Below are 15,854 nucleotides of genomic sequence, written 5' to 3'. Positions count from 1 at the left end.
TCCTACATCACCAAGTTCAGGGATAATTATGTATTACTCTTCAATAATCAGACTCTAAACCCCAGCATTGATAAACTTCACTCACCTCAACACACAACTGACTCCGCAACTTATAGGCTCACTTTCAAGGACTCTACAACTCATGCTGTTTATATCATTTATTTATTTATTACTTTTATTGTTTGTTTTTTTGTATTGCGCAGTTTGTCTTCTCTAGCGGGTTGGTTGTTTGACCGCCTCATTTGTTTATAATTCTTATTGACTTCATTGTATTTCTTTCTACCTACAGTGACTGTCTGCCAGAAAATGATTCTTAGGGTTGTGCATGGTGAAATACAGTATATGTAGTTTGATAATGAATTTACTTTGAACATTTAACTTTAAAATCTGAAATATAAACAGAAAACACTAGAACACACACTGTATGAGACAGCATTATAGAAAGAGAAACAGAGTTAATTCTCCTGTTTGGAGATCCTTCAACAGAACTGGGAAAGAGAAATCAACATATCGGTTTAATTTAGTTACTTATTAAGATACAGCATGGAGTAGGCCCTTCTAGCCCCTTGAATCATGCTACCTAGCAATCCCCCAATTAAATCATAGCCTTCTTATGGGACAATTTACAATGACCAATTAACCAACCAACTGGTACGCCTTTGGACTGTGGGAGGTATCCTGAGCATCTGGAGGAAACCCATACAGTTACATGGAGAACGTATAAACTCCTTACAAGCAGCAATGGGAATTGAAACTGGGTCACTGACACTATAAAGAGTTGTGCTGTGCTACAGTTCTTTACTCCAGAAAGAAAACCCCAAATTAGCTCAACTTAGCATTGTAAGACATGTTCTTTTGTACAGGAGGCATCCTGGTAAATCTCCTCTGCACCCTCTTGAAAGCATCCATGTCTTTCATATGATGAGGAACCAAGCGGTTGAATCAGTCAAATTTGTTGCCGCAGAGGGTTGTGCAGGCCAATTTATCAGGTATAATTAAGGCAAAGATCAATAGGTTCTTGGTTGATAAAGAGTTTTATTACAGAAGGTAAGAGAATGGAACTAAAAAAAAAATCTCCATGGTTAACTGGTGGAGAAGACTTAGTGAGCTGAATAGCTTATCTTTTTATTTATTTTAGATCATAAGACCATAAGATATAGGAGCAGAATTAGGCCATTTGGCCCATTGAGTTTGCTCCACCATTTCATCGTGGCTTATCCAATTTTCCTCTCAGCCCCAATCTACTGCCTTCTCCTTGTATTCTTTCATGCCCTGACCAATGAAAAGAATCTATCAACCTCTGCCTTAAATATATAAAGACTTGGCCTCCACAGTACTGTGGCAAAGAATTTCACAGATTCTCCACTCTGTAGCTAAAGAAATTCCTCCACATCTCTGGTCTAAAAGGATGCCCCTCTGTTCTGAGGCTGTGTTCTCTGGTCTTAAACTCTTTTAACATATGAAACATCCCCTCCACATCTACTCAATCAAGGCCTTTCATCATTCCATAGATTTCAATGAGGTCACCCCTCACTCTTCTGAATTCTAGTGAATACAGGCCCAGAGCCATCAAATCCTCTTCATACGACAAGCCATTCAATACTGGAATCATTTTTGCGAACCTCCTTTGAACCTGGAGAAAGTTTTCCAGTTTCAGCAAATCCTTTCTAAGGGGACCAAAATTGGTCTCAATACTCCAAGTGAAGACTCGCCAGTGTTTTATAAAACTTCAACATTACATCCTTGTTTTTATATTCTAGTCCTCCTGAAGTGAATACTAATATTGCATTTGCTTTCCTTGCCACAGACTGAACCTACAAATTAACCTTTAGGGAATCCTGCACTGGGTCTCCAAAGTTCCTTTGCACCTCAGGTTTCTGTATTTTATTTTGAAGTATAGCTCAGACCAGGCCCCTCTAGTGGAACCAGCCACATCACCTGGCAACCTGAGCCTAATCACAAGACAATTTACAACTTAGGTATTGGTATATCTTAGGACTGTGGGAGGGAGCTGGAGCACCTGGAGGAATATACAAACACCTTACAGACAGCACAGGAATTGAACTCTAAACTCCAGAAAACCCCCGTGCTGTAATAGCATTGCTCTGACAACTATGCTACCAAATTCTGGTCTTCATGCTCTTATGGTATGAGCTGCTGAGTGACTCACTACTTGAGATCTGCTCTTCCCAGACGGTGATGTGCCATGTCTAACTCAGCTGATAAATTGCATATCATGAAGAAGACTTAATTGATTCATACCCTTAAATCTGCTTGGAAATCATTAATAAAGTTTATGAAAGTGGTTGTACTGAAGCACAAGCAGATTTTGACATCAATAAGGAGACAGAAGCAGTTGATATTAGAAACTGACTAGAAAGGTGTTCAGAAGATTTTATCAAATCGTGATTTGTGATTCAAAGCTAAAATGAGGGTAGTGATGGAGGATGGAACTGGGAGTTATGTTGTTTTGTTTGTGTCGAGTCCCAAAGATGATAGTTGTGATGAAAAAAGGAGTGATTAGATCTTAGAATTCATTTAAGATTAATTAAGAAGTGTAGGAACTGATACAAACTTGTCACAATAATTAAGCTTGTGAAGTAATACATTTATGAAAAGCAATAGTCATTGCATGGCCAGGGCACTATACATTTCTTAAGAGGATATTTCAGAAATCCATCCTCTTAAGAAATAGTTACATACAGTATCACAGCAACATGAGGATTCATCACTGGCTTGTTTCTCTGATGGATTTTGTGGGTGGAAGCCTATTGGATGGGTCAGCATGGAAGTAAACGGAATGAAGTCCAGACTTGGACTAACTGTTCCAGGACTGACAAGTGACAGGCACTCCATAAGTGCAGAAACTTCCTAGACAAAGCTTTAAAAGGAATCATGGAATGAAAACTTTTGATGCATTTAGTGATGGTTAGAGGTGATCATTTATAAAATATGATCTAGGTCTGGTCTCAATTGTGTTCCATAGATACACGGCAATGAACAAATCAAGTTTACAGTGCTGTATTTTTGTGTAATGATATCATGGGTTTTCTGCTCCCCTGTAATGATCCATGTTTTCTCTTAATAATAACAGAATTATGTTTTGAAAACAAAATGGAAGTCAAAAAACTAAGTATTCCTGGAAACATGCTGAAACAGATAATGCCACTTATAAGTTGCCTTACCTCAGATTTAAATGCTACTTTGATTAATTTCAGTCACAGCACAACATAATCTTACAACTGAAAACACTAAATCACAGAAGGGTACCAAAATTCCACAATAATTTGGAGTTTAGCCTTTTCTGCACTTTAAGCAGAGATAATATTGAGTTAATCTTTTACCCATGTAGATAAGCAACCTAAGATAGGTAAGGTAACCAGCATTTCATAGTAGAAAATTGAAGATACAAATGAGAAACTACTTCAGTACTTTTAAAAGGCGTTAAACCTATATCACTAATGAACATCTTGGCTGTCAAAGTCCCACCTGGACTGTGATTTTCAATTGTGAGGTTCATGGTACCACCCAGTTAGTCTGCCCTATGCAACACTACCTTCTGTCAGTTTCTGTGCAATGCTACTCTGCTGTTTATTACAAGGTCTTAACCATAGCCTCAATAGCCAGTTCTTAAAGGACACTTCAAGCTAGAGGGGCTTATTTTTTTAATGAATGCTTCATGTAATGATATTGGTGGATCAATGGGAAACTAAATTGCTCTCACAGAAAATTCATTTTTTATTAAGAGAGCCAAGGAGACCCACGGAGCTTAAACTAGACCCTAGTAATTTTGGGAAGTTGGTAACACAGGTAAAATCACATGTCTTCTGCTAATTGAAGAGTAAATAAACAAAGCTTTATTTCCTTGACTATAGAGCTTTGGTGGCATCTCCATTACCGCAATGAGTAGCATACTCTACCATTCAGAGGATGTCAGTGGCACCAGTGACCTTGACCTCCTTTCATGAGGAAAGCAGTCCAGGCACACATGTGAAGCTGCATATGATAAGACAGGATGTCACAAATCTCGCTGAGGACAAGGAAAACAGTTTGTGTGTTGACTCTTCAGATAGCATAGCTTCGGGGGAAATGTGCTATCAAAACCAATTTGTTCTGTGAATAAATGAGAACATGGTTTTCAGAATTCTAATGCTGAAATTAATGCTAATGGTGTTACACTATTGTTGATGTCAGCTAGGGGTAGTTTATAGCAGAAATATGGTGAAATCAAAATGAAAAATCCCACAAAATGTTGAGAGTTAAATTTTCTAATAGATGATAAGATACCAAGGATGTAATATTATACCTTTCCCCATCTAGGATTAAACAGATTTTCCATTGCACATCAATGACTTTTTGATCCAAAAATCAGCAGGTATTGCAAATCCTTCACCTGAAATATTGACTCTGTTTCTCAGTTTGTCTCCCCACGATGATGTCTGAACAACTGAACACTTCCACCATTTTCTATTGTTGTTACTGTTTTTCACTTGATGATCAAAAGAATGTCTGACCCACAAAGAAACAGTCTTAAAATAAAGGAACACTATAGCCAATAGCATAACTGCAAAGTCACCGTGTGTTTGTGGAGTGCATTGTGGACAACTAGAATATAAAATATTTAAAAACAGACGAATAAGACCTCATTATTGGCAATAAGACGTCATTTCTGATTTTCCTGATGCTGTTTATAAACATCCAAAAGGATCAGTGTTTCACTGCACGGTTTAGTAAAACTGTCTGGACATGTGATACCGGGATTCATCAATTTCTATAGCAATAAGTTTAAAGTTCACTGAATTTGTTGCAGCTGCTAACATTTAGCCATGCATCTGAGACTGCAATAGCAGGATTTTAAAGGTGCAGGGACAGCATACAACCAGCAGTTACCCACAGCTGCCAAAGAGTGCTGATTACATGCAAGTGGCTGCAGCATATCTCCCTGGTGACGCCAGGCATGGTCCAAGTTTATTGAGAGGAACCAGAAGAAGCTTGCAGATAATATTTCTTGTAGGGGGTAAGAAATGTGCACCAAGTAGCCACACAATCCCTCCACAACTACTGATAGATGATAATGGCAGGACGTTACCTAGGAGGTTCAATATAAAAAGATGATTCCTGTAGTGCAGATCAGTGTCTCAAGATATAACCCAACCTTTGTAGAATTTCCCAATGTTAGTCCTCAGGACTTAAGATACTACAATAACCAAGGAGATTCACAGTCCTCTGAGGGTAGATCTGTGGTGTTCAAGACCTGTGACCTAGAACGATACAAGAAGTATACCTAAGGAAGTCTATGTTAAGAGTGAAAATGCAATTCCAATTGAAATGAGAATGGGAATTGGATGCACGTCAGTCCAGGCAGGCTTTTCAAACCATTACTTACCACAAGGTGAAACATAACATCATGAATGTGATGCTTCACTTACACATGAGCTCATCATCTTTTATCCACACTTTGAAGTGGAGAATAAAACCACACTATGTGAATCCTTGCAGCATCTCATGAGCCTGTAATCTCGGTCTGGGAGACTTATGTCAGAACATGAAAGATGAACCCTTGCCAGGCATCAGGCCCCAATGCTGTACCTGGTAGGCTCTGAAAACCTGTGCCAACCTCCTGGTGGAGGTGTTCAATGACATCTTCAATCTCTCACTGCTGCAGTTGGAAGTTCCCATCTGCTTCAATCATCCTAGTACTCAAGAAGAGCTAAGTGAGCTGCCTCAGTGAATGTTGTCCAGTTGCCCTCATATATAAGACCATAAGGTCGTAAGACATAGGAGCAGAATTCAGCCAGTTGGCCCATCGTGTCTGATCTGTCAGTTCATTGTGGCTGCTTTATTATCCCTCTCATTCCTATTCTCCTGCCTTCTCCCCATAACCTTTGACATCGTGACTCATCAAAGAACTATCATCAGCAAGAGAAACTCTGCAAATGCTGGAAATCCAAGCAACACACAGAATGCTGGAGAAGAGCACTGTTGGCATTTTGCGCTGAAACCTTTAATCAGGACTGGAGAAAAAGATGAGATCAGAGTGAGAGGTGAGGGAGGAGAGGAAGAAATACCCGGTAGAAGGTGACAGGTGAAACCAGGAGGTGGGGGGGGCAGCGGTGAAGTGAAGTGAAGTGCTGGGAAGTTGATTGGTGAGAGAGATAATGAGCTGGAGAAAGGGGAATGTGATAAGAGGACAGAAGGCCATGGTGGAAAGGGAAGAGCACCAGCGGGAGGTGATGGGCAGGTAAGGAGATGAGGCGAGAGGGGGAAATGAGAATAGAGTATGGTAAAAGAGAGAGGTGGAGAGAACATTACCGGAAGTTTGAGAAATCAATGTTCATGCTGTCAGGTTCGAGGCTACCCAGATGGAGAATAAAGTGTTGCTCTGCCTACCTGAGCGTGGCCTCATTGCGGTAGTAGAGGAGGCAATGGGCTGACATGTTGGAATGGACATAGGAAGTGGAATTAAAATGGTTAGCCACTGGGAGATCCTGCTTTTTCTGGTGCTGAGCAACATGGTCCCACTATCTTAGTTGGGTCTCACTCATATCAAGAGGCCACACTGGGAACACCGGATACAGTAGATAACCCCAACAGACTCACAGGTGAAGTGTTCCCTCACCTGGAAAGATGGTTTGGGGCCCTGAATAGTAGTGAGGGAGGTGGTGTAGGGACAGGTGTAGCATTTGTTCCACTTGCAAGGATAAATGCCTGGAGGGAGATCAGTAGGGAAGGATGATTAGACAAGGGAGTCAGGTAGTGAAAGCAGAAAGTGGGGCGGGGGGGAGGGAACAATGTACAGTACCTGGTGGTGGGTTCCTGTTAGAGGTGTTGGTTTTGGTGGTGGGATTACCATCACCATCTACTTTAAATATGGTCAATAACTTGGCCTCTGCAGCCATCTGTGGCAATGAATTCCATATATTCACTAACTTCTGATTATAGAAATTCTTCCTCATCTCTTTTCTGAATGGATGTCCTTCTATTCTGAGGCTGTGCTATATGGTCCTAGACTCACTCACCAGGAAGCATCCTCCCCATCTTTACTCTGTCCATGCCATTCAACAGATTTCAATGTGATCCCTCCTCATTCTTCTAAACTTCAGTGAATACAGGCCCAGGGCCATTAAATGCTCCACATATGTTTACCCTTTCATTCCAGGAATCATTCTCGTGAACTCTATTTTCAACCAATTCAACCTGCAAGTTAACCTTTAGGAAATCCTGCACAAGGTCTCCTAAGTCTCATGGCGCCTCCAATTTTTGAATTTTCTCCCCATTTAGAAAATAGTCTGTCTTTATTCCTTTTGTCAAAGTGCATGACCTCCGTACTCCATATTACAGCTGCCTCTTCTTTGACCATTCTCTCAACCTGTCCTCAGTCCTTTGGCAGGCTCCCTGCTTCCTCAGCTCTACCTGCCCCTCTACACATTTTCACTAACCAAAAAAGGCTCCCTTTATTCCCAATCTTTGCCTCCTGCCAGTCATCTAATCTTCTATCCATGTTAGTATATTTTCTGTAATACAGTGGACTCTTTCTAAGCAACTTAATGCATGGCACCTTGTCAAAGGCCTTCTGAAAATCCAAATAAACAACATGCACTGACTCCTTTGTCTATCCTGCCTGTTATATTCTCAAAGAATTTCAACAGATTTGTCAGACAAGATTTTCCCTTAGGGACTTTGGCCTATTTTCTCATGTGCACCCAGGTACCTTGAAACCTTGTCCTTAATAATGAATGTTAGGGAATATTCTGGAGTTATGTGATTATAGCAGATATTAATTCAAAGAAGAACCTTTACTTCTTATTGTCAATATAAATGCGTTTAGGAAGCTCACAATTTGCCTTCAGTACTTTTTATGTGTAAATTGCAAGCAGCAAATTCAAATTAAAAGCACAGGCTGCTCCACAGACTAAGAGATTGCATATACAAGACCCAAAATGCTGGTGGAATGCAGCAGGTCAGGCATCCCTTTTCTTTCAGCTAGTCCTGACTTAGGGTCTTGGCCCGAAACGTCGACTGTACTTCTTCCTATAGATTCTGCCTGGCCTGCTGCGTTCCACCAGCATTTTGTGTGTGTGGCTTGAATTTCCAGCATCTGCAGATTTCCTCGTGTTTGCATATACATTACAATTGATTTGTGTAAATTGGCTTTCATCAAACCAGGGAAATAATTAAGTTATTTGCACCATGCTGACTTGAATGCAAGCCTACAGACCAGATGGATGTTGTCACTTAGCATATCAAATTTGATCACAGGTATCAATAGTTTTTGTGTACTTACCATAGTTGTGTACCATAGTCAGCCCTGACAACATTAATTTTGAGTGTCTGGCTCTTTGTCATCAAAAGGGTTTATAGTATTTGTGCTAATTAGTTTCTCCCAAAGGTGTTAGGATCTTCATAGGTGTCTTATCAATTACATTGTGCTTCCACTATGTATCTTAAAGGAAACATTTGTCAACCCAAAGTAAACCATGTCATTGTAACTATAGAAATTGTATCGAATCACCTTTGATCTTAAGGGTACAAAAATGTGATATACTGTACCTTTGGCTTGGTGAGCCTCTGTTGAGAGTGTCTCCAAAATGATGCTTGCTCATTATGATAAATAATGACCTCTTGATCACCAGCTTCAGTGTCTCTCCAGTGCCTTTGATCGCAGTCATAACAATAGATTCTAACATCCTCACAACCACTGAACTCAGACTAACTGGCCTTTAAATTCCTCTCTTCTACCTACCTTCTTTCTTAAGGAGGGGAATGATATTTGCATTTTTCTAGTCCTCCAGAACCATTCCAAAATCAAGTGATTCTTGAAAGATCATTATTAATGCCTCCACAATCTCTTCAGCTACCTCTTTCAGAATACTGGGGTGTAGACCATCTGGCCAAGGTGACTTAACTAAATTCAGAACTTTCAGCTTTCTAAGCAGCTTCTCCTTAGTAATAGCAACTACATTCAACTCCTCCACATGACACTGGAATTTCTGGCATACTGCTAGTGTCTTCCAAGGTGAAAACTGATGCAGAATACTTATTAAGTTTGTCTGATATTTCTTTGTCCCCTTTTTACTACCACTGCAGAGTCATTTTCCAACAGTCTGATACCCACTCCCTTTACTCTTTTTAACTCAAAACAACTTCTAGTGTCCTCTTTTACATTATTAGCTAGGGGACCTTCATATTTCATCTTTTCTCTCCTTAGGGGTTTTTTAGTTGTCTTCTATTGGCTTTTAAAAGCTTCCCAATCTTCTAACTTCCCACTATTTTTTACTGTATTATATGCCCTCTCTTGAATTTATTCTCTTTGACTTCCCTTGTTAGCATGGTTGCCTCATCCTTCCTTTAAAATACTTCTTCACTTTTGAAAGGTATTCATCATGAGCCTTTCGAATTGCCCCCAGAAACACTAGCCACTCCTATTCTGCCATTATCACTGATAGTGTCCCCTTCCAATCAACTTTGGCCAGCTCTTCTCTCATGCCTCTGTAATTGCCTTTACTCCACAATAATACTGATATATCTGACCTTATCTTCTCCCTCTCAAACTGCAGGGTGATTTCTATCATATTGTGATCACTGTCTGTTAAGGGTTCCTTTATCTTAAGCTCTCCAATCAAATCTCCCTTCTGCCCCAACACTTAAATATACTCCTCAGCCTTTTTTTCTGCAGACCTGTTGAAGGGTTTTGGTCTGAAATATCAACTGTACTCTTTTCCTTAGATGCTGCCTGGTCAGATGAGTCCTTCCAGCAGTTTGTGTGTGTTGCTTGGATTTCCAGCATCGTCAGGTTTTCTCTTGTTTATTGTTGACAGAATCACAGATGGTGATGAGGAGGCTTTCAGGAGCAAGATAGATCAGCTAGTCAAGTGGTGTCACAATAACAACCTTGGACCCCATGTCAGTAAGACCATGGAATTGATTGTGACCTCAGGAAGAGGAAATTGAGGAAACACACACCAGTGCTCATTGAACGATCTGCAGTGGAAATGAAGAGCAGTTTCAAATTCCTGAATGTCAGTATCTCTGTAGATCTATCATTGATTCAATATATTTTGAAATATAAAGAAGGCACAACTGAAACTGTACTTCATTAGGAGTTTGTAAAAACTTGTTATGACATCAACAACTCTAGCAAGTTTCTATAGGTGTACCAGTACCATGAAGAGAACTCTAACTGGTTGAATCATTGTCTGGTATGGAGGGGGAACTACACAGGATCAGAAAAAGCTGCAGAAGGTTTCAAACTCATCCAGCTCTATCATGGGCACTTCCTCCCCCCCTCCCCACCTCACCATCAAAGACATCTTCAAAAAGAAATGGCTCAAAAAGGCAGCATTCATCATTAATGACCCCGATCACGCAGGACATGTCTTCCTCCCATTGCTAACATCAAGGAGATGACACATTTAAAATTTTAGGAACATCTTCTTCCCCACTGCCATCAGATTCCTGAATGGACAATGAACCCATGTGTACTACGTCACTATTTTTGCCTCTACTAAAGAGAATGCTGAAGATTTTGGGTGTTGCAGATGACAGTTTGTTCAATGTTACTCAACAATGCAGACAGTTTCATCTGCAGGGGACATACCTATATCCTGGAGTACTCCTTTGCCAGAAAAGCATTTTATAGCACAATAGAGAATAAAACCTGAACAGGTAGGTGAAGGCAATGGATCATTTCTGGACACCCACCCAAGAGCCTTTTCTTGAATGCCTTTCTACATATCACTGAGCTGGACTTGGCCAAACAGCCACACATTAAAAATTCATATATTGTGTCATTTTATGTCCACAAATCAATATTTTTTTCCTAGTATACCCTGTCAAGGAGCCTATAATACAGCATTGGTTTTTCATATTTTAATATCTAGACATGCGTTGATACAATGCAGGATAAACATATTTAACACAGCTTTTAACTGGGCACATATTATTTTACTTGAATAACCTTGGATGATTCAGACTCTATTGACAAACTCCAGTAGTTGCAGGCAGTCATGGATCATTACCTTCAATATGAATTCATCTGCTACACAAGTAGTAAATAATACCTTCAAATATGTCCAGAAGTCAATATCTGTTGTAGGCCGACAATGTTCTTGTTTTAAGTTACTCACGCTTGGTGCTCAGAGGGATATTTGTTGATGAATAAAGCCATAGAATCACTCAATCAATATTCTTTTGCTTCAGGTATTCCACAGAGGGACAGTGAGCTGTCAAAGGAAAGCAGCATCCATCATGGAAGACCTCCACTATTCAGGCCATGCTCCCTTCTTGCTGCTGCCGTAAGGAAGGGGTTACAAGAGCATCATGTCCCATACCACCAGCTTCAGGAACAGTTATTACCCCTCAAACATCAGGCTCCTGAACCAGAATGAATATTTTCACACACCTCAACACCGAACTCATTTCACAGACTTTGGATTCACTTTCATGGATTCTACAAATCCTGCTCTCAATGTTATTTATAATTTATTATTATTATTTTGTTTTGCCTTTAGAGTGTGGATCAGTACTTGGAGCTATGATGTTGTGGCCATTACAGAGACTAGGATGGATCAGGGGCAGGAATGGTTAATTTGAGTGCCAGGCTTTAGATGTTTCAGAAAGGACAAGGAGGGAGGCAAAAGCGGTGGGGGCATGACACCACTGATCAGAGATAGTGTCACGGCTGCAGAAAAAGTGGAAGTCATGGAGGGATTGTCTACTGAGTCTCCATGGGTGGAAGTTAGAAACAGAAAGGGGTCAAATATTCTACTGGGTGTTTTTATAGACCACCCAATAGTAACAGGGACATCAAGGAGCAGATAGGGAGACAGATTCTGGAAAGGTGTAATAATAACAGGTTGTCATGGTGGGAGATTTTAATTACCCAAATATTATTTGGCATCTCCCTGCAGCAAGGGGTTTAGATGGGGTAGAGTTTGTCAGATGTGTTCAGGAAGGTTTCTTGACTACAAGAGGAGAGGCTGTACTTGATCTAGTATTGGGAAATGAACCTGGTTAGGTGTCAGGTCTCTCAATGGGAGAGCATTTTGGAGATAGTGATCATAATTCTATCTCTTACCATAGCATTGGAGGGGTATAGAAACAGACAAGTTAGAAAAGCATTTAATAATAATTTAATAATAAGGGGAAATATGAAGATATGATGTAGAAGCTTGGAAGCATAAATTGGGAACAGATGTTCTCAGGGAAATGTACAGCAGAAATGTGGCAAATGTTTAGGGGATATTTGCGTGACGTTCTGCATAGGTACGTTCCAATGAGACAGGAAAAGGATGGTAGGATACAGGAATCGAGGTGTACAAAGGCTGTTGAAAATCTAGTCAAGAAGAAAAGTTTTTGAAAGGTTCAAAAAACTAGGTAACGATAGAGATCTAGAAGATTAGCAGGAATGAGCTTAATAAAGAAATCAGGAGAGCTAGAAGGGACCATGAGAAGGCATTGGCAAGCAGGATTAAAGAAAACACCAAGGCATTCTGCTAGTATGTGAAGAGCAAGATGATAATACATGAGAGAATAGGTCCAATCAAGTGTGACAGTGGAAAAGTGTGCATGGAACTGGAAGAGAAAGCTGAGGTACTTAATGAACATTTTGCTTGTAGGGATGACTTACAGCAGACTGAAAAGCTTGAGCATAAAGACATTAAGAAAGAGGATGTGCTTGAGCTTTTGGAAAGCATCAAGTTGGATAAGTCACCAGGACTGTACGAGATGTATCTCAGGCTACTGTGGGAAGTGAGGAAGGAGATTGCTGACCCTCTGGCAATGATCTTTGCATCATCAATGGGGACAGGAGAGGTTACAGAGGATTGCAGGTTTGCAGATATTGTTCCCTTATTTAAGAGAGGGAATCTTAATTCAGTGGTTGGTAGGTTAATGGAGAAGATCCTGGGAGAGGCATAATATGATTAGGAATAGTCAGCATGGCTTTGTCAAAAGCAGGTCATGTCTTACGAAATTCATTTTTTTGAGGATGTGACATTGATGAAGTTAGAGCAGTAGATGTAGTGTATATGGATTTCAGTGAGGCAGTTGATAAGGTTCCTCATGCAAGCCTTATTGAGAAAGTAAGGAGGCATGGGATCCACGGGGACAGTGCTTTGTGGATCCAGAACTGGCTTGCCCACAGAAGGCCAAGAGTGGTTTTAGACGGGTCATATTCTGCATGGAGGGTGGTGACCAGTGGTGTGCCTCAGGGATCTGTTCTGGGACTCCTGCTCTTGGTGATTTTTATAAATGACCTGGATGAGGAAATGGAGTGATGGGTTAGTAAGTGTGCCGACAACACAAAGGTTGGGGGTGTTGTGGATAGCGTGGAGGGCTGTTAGGGGTTGCAGCGGGACATCGATAGGATGCAAAACTGGGCTCAGAAGCGGCAGATGGAGTTCAACCCAGATCAGAGTGAGGTGGTTCATTTTGGTAGGTCAAATATGATGGCAGAATATAGTACTAATGGTAAGACGCTTGGCAATGTGGAGGATCAGAGGGATCTTGGGGTCTGAGTCCATAGGACACTCAAAGCTGCTGCACAGGTTGACTCTGTGGTTAAGAAGTCAAATAGTGCATTCGCCCTCATCAACCATGGGATTGAGTTCAAGAGCCAAGAGGTAATGTGACTGCTATATAGGACCCTGGTCATCCCTCCTGGAGTACTGTGCTCAGTTCTGGTCGCCTCACTACAGGAAGGATGTGGAGAGGAGATTTACAAGGATGTTGCCTGGATTAGGGAGCATGCCTTATATGAATAGGTTGAGTGAACTTGGCGTCTTCTCCTTGAAGCGATGGAGTCGGAGAGGTGACCTGATAGAGGTGTATAAGGTGATGAGAGACATTGATCGTGTGGATAGTCAGAGGCCTTTTCACAGGGCTGAAATAGCTTTCATGAGAGGGCCCAGTTTTAAAGTGGTGGAAAGAGGTACAGAGGAGATCTCAGGGTAGTTTTTTTTTACACAGAGAGTGGTGAGTGCGTGCAATGGGCTGCCAGCAACGGCGGTGGAGGCAGGTATGATAGGGTCTTTTAAGAGGCTCCAGGATAGGTACATGGAGCTTAGAAAAATGGAGGGCTATGGGTAACCATAGGCAATTTCTAAAGTAAGTCCATGTTCGGCACAGCTTTGTGGGCTGAAGAGCCTGTACTGTGGTGTAGGTTTTCTATGTTTCTGTGCTTGTATTTCCAGAATCTGTCACCTTTTTGTTGTCTCTCTGCCTTTGTGTGCAGCTTCTCATTGACTCTATTGTGGTTCTTTGTATCTACTATGAATGCCCACAAGAAAATTAATCTCAGGGTAGCAAGTGGTGACACATATGAACTTTGTTAATAAATTTACTTCATACTTTGAAAGAAATCCTCAGCCTCAGCCTGATCAATTTAGATTATAGTGCCACTTGAATCTAACCCTGAGGCAGCAGCAGGATGACTTCCGCTATTCTGAAGGATGTTGAATCTGTTATCAGGGAACAGACAGTGGTTTTCCAGGATTTATTTGCTAAGCTTGACAAAGTTTCCTGAGACCATGGTAACTATAGGCTTCATGAGATGCAGAGGATTGTGGTGGATCCCATCCCTAAATTTTCTCTTTTGTTGGAATAGAGCCAAGAGAATCTTACTGGAACTCTGAAAATGATTAACTCTTCCTGCCAGGAAATAGCTGATTAGGGAGGTCACTTCCTGCATTGAGACACAGTCTGACTTCAGCCCCAATCCTGCAGAAATCTACTAGCTTTGTAGTGGTGTGATTCCCTGTCACAGAAGATAGTTGTTCAGCAAAGAGTGATGCTGCTGTAAGAAAACAGAGATTTGTGTTCCAGAATCTATTTGCTGGGTTCTGGAGGCTGTGACATCTATTGTGCAATCTAGGAAACACCGGATGTCCTGCCTGGTACCATAAGAGTGCAGGTGGCATTGTGACACCCAGATGATGGCGTTCTCTTCAGATATCACAATCTCTCCTGCAACGTCCAGGCAATGCCACTGCCTGTGTGTGGTGTCAAGAAAACAACCTCTCCCTCAATGTCACAAAAACAAAGGAGCTGCTTGTGGTTTACAGGAGGAATGGAGACAGGCTAACCCCTATTGACATCAATGGATCTGGGGTTGAGTCGGTGAATTTCCTCGGCACTAGCTGTGTGGTGAATGGTGACAAAGGCACAACAGTGTCTCTTTCACATCAGAAGTCTGAAGAATTATTGTATTGGCCCCCAAATCCTTTCTATATGGGCACAATTGAGAGCATCCTGACTGGCTGCAACACTGCCTGGTATGGGAACTGTACGTCCCTCAATCACAGGACTCTGCAGAGAGTGGTGCAGACAGCCCAGCACATCTGTAGATGTGTACTTCCCACTATTCAGGACACTTACAAAGACAGGTGTATTAAAAGGGTTATTGGGGACTCGAGTCAGCCCAACCACAAACTGTTCCAGCTGCTACAATCTGGGAAATGGTACCGCAGCATTAAAGCCAGGACCAACAGGCTTTGGGAAAAGCTTCTTCCACCAGGCCTTCAGACTGCTTAACTCAGGCTGACACAATTATATGTCTATGTTATATTGACTATCCTGTTGTACATACTGTTTATTATAAATTACTGTAATTGCACATTCAGACGGAGATGTAACAAAGATTTTTACTCCTCATGTATATGAAGGATTTATGTAATAATATCAATTCAATTCAATTCAATTCATAAGTGAAGCCTGCCTTCCCAGAATCTCAATGCACCATGCAGTCCAGAGTAAGTATATTTAAGTTATAAATGTGTCATGGACAAACGTATTGAGATCATTAAGAACCCTCACCTCTGAGACATGCCCCCTTCTTGTTACCACTATCAGGGAGG

Source organism: Hypanus sabinus, chromosome 1 (assembly GCF_030144855.1).
Source record: "Hypanus sabinus isolate sHypSab1 chromosome 1, sHypSab1.hap1, whole genome shotgun sequence".
Taxonomy (NCBI): domain Eukaryota; kingdom Metazoa; phylum Chordata; class Chondrichthyes; order Myliobatiformes; family Dasyatidae; genus Hypanus; species Hypanus sabinus.
This window is presented reverse-complemented; position numbering follows the sequence as displayed.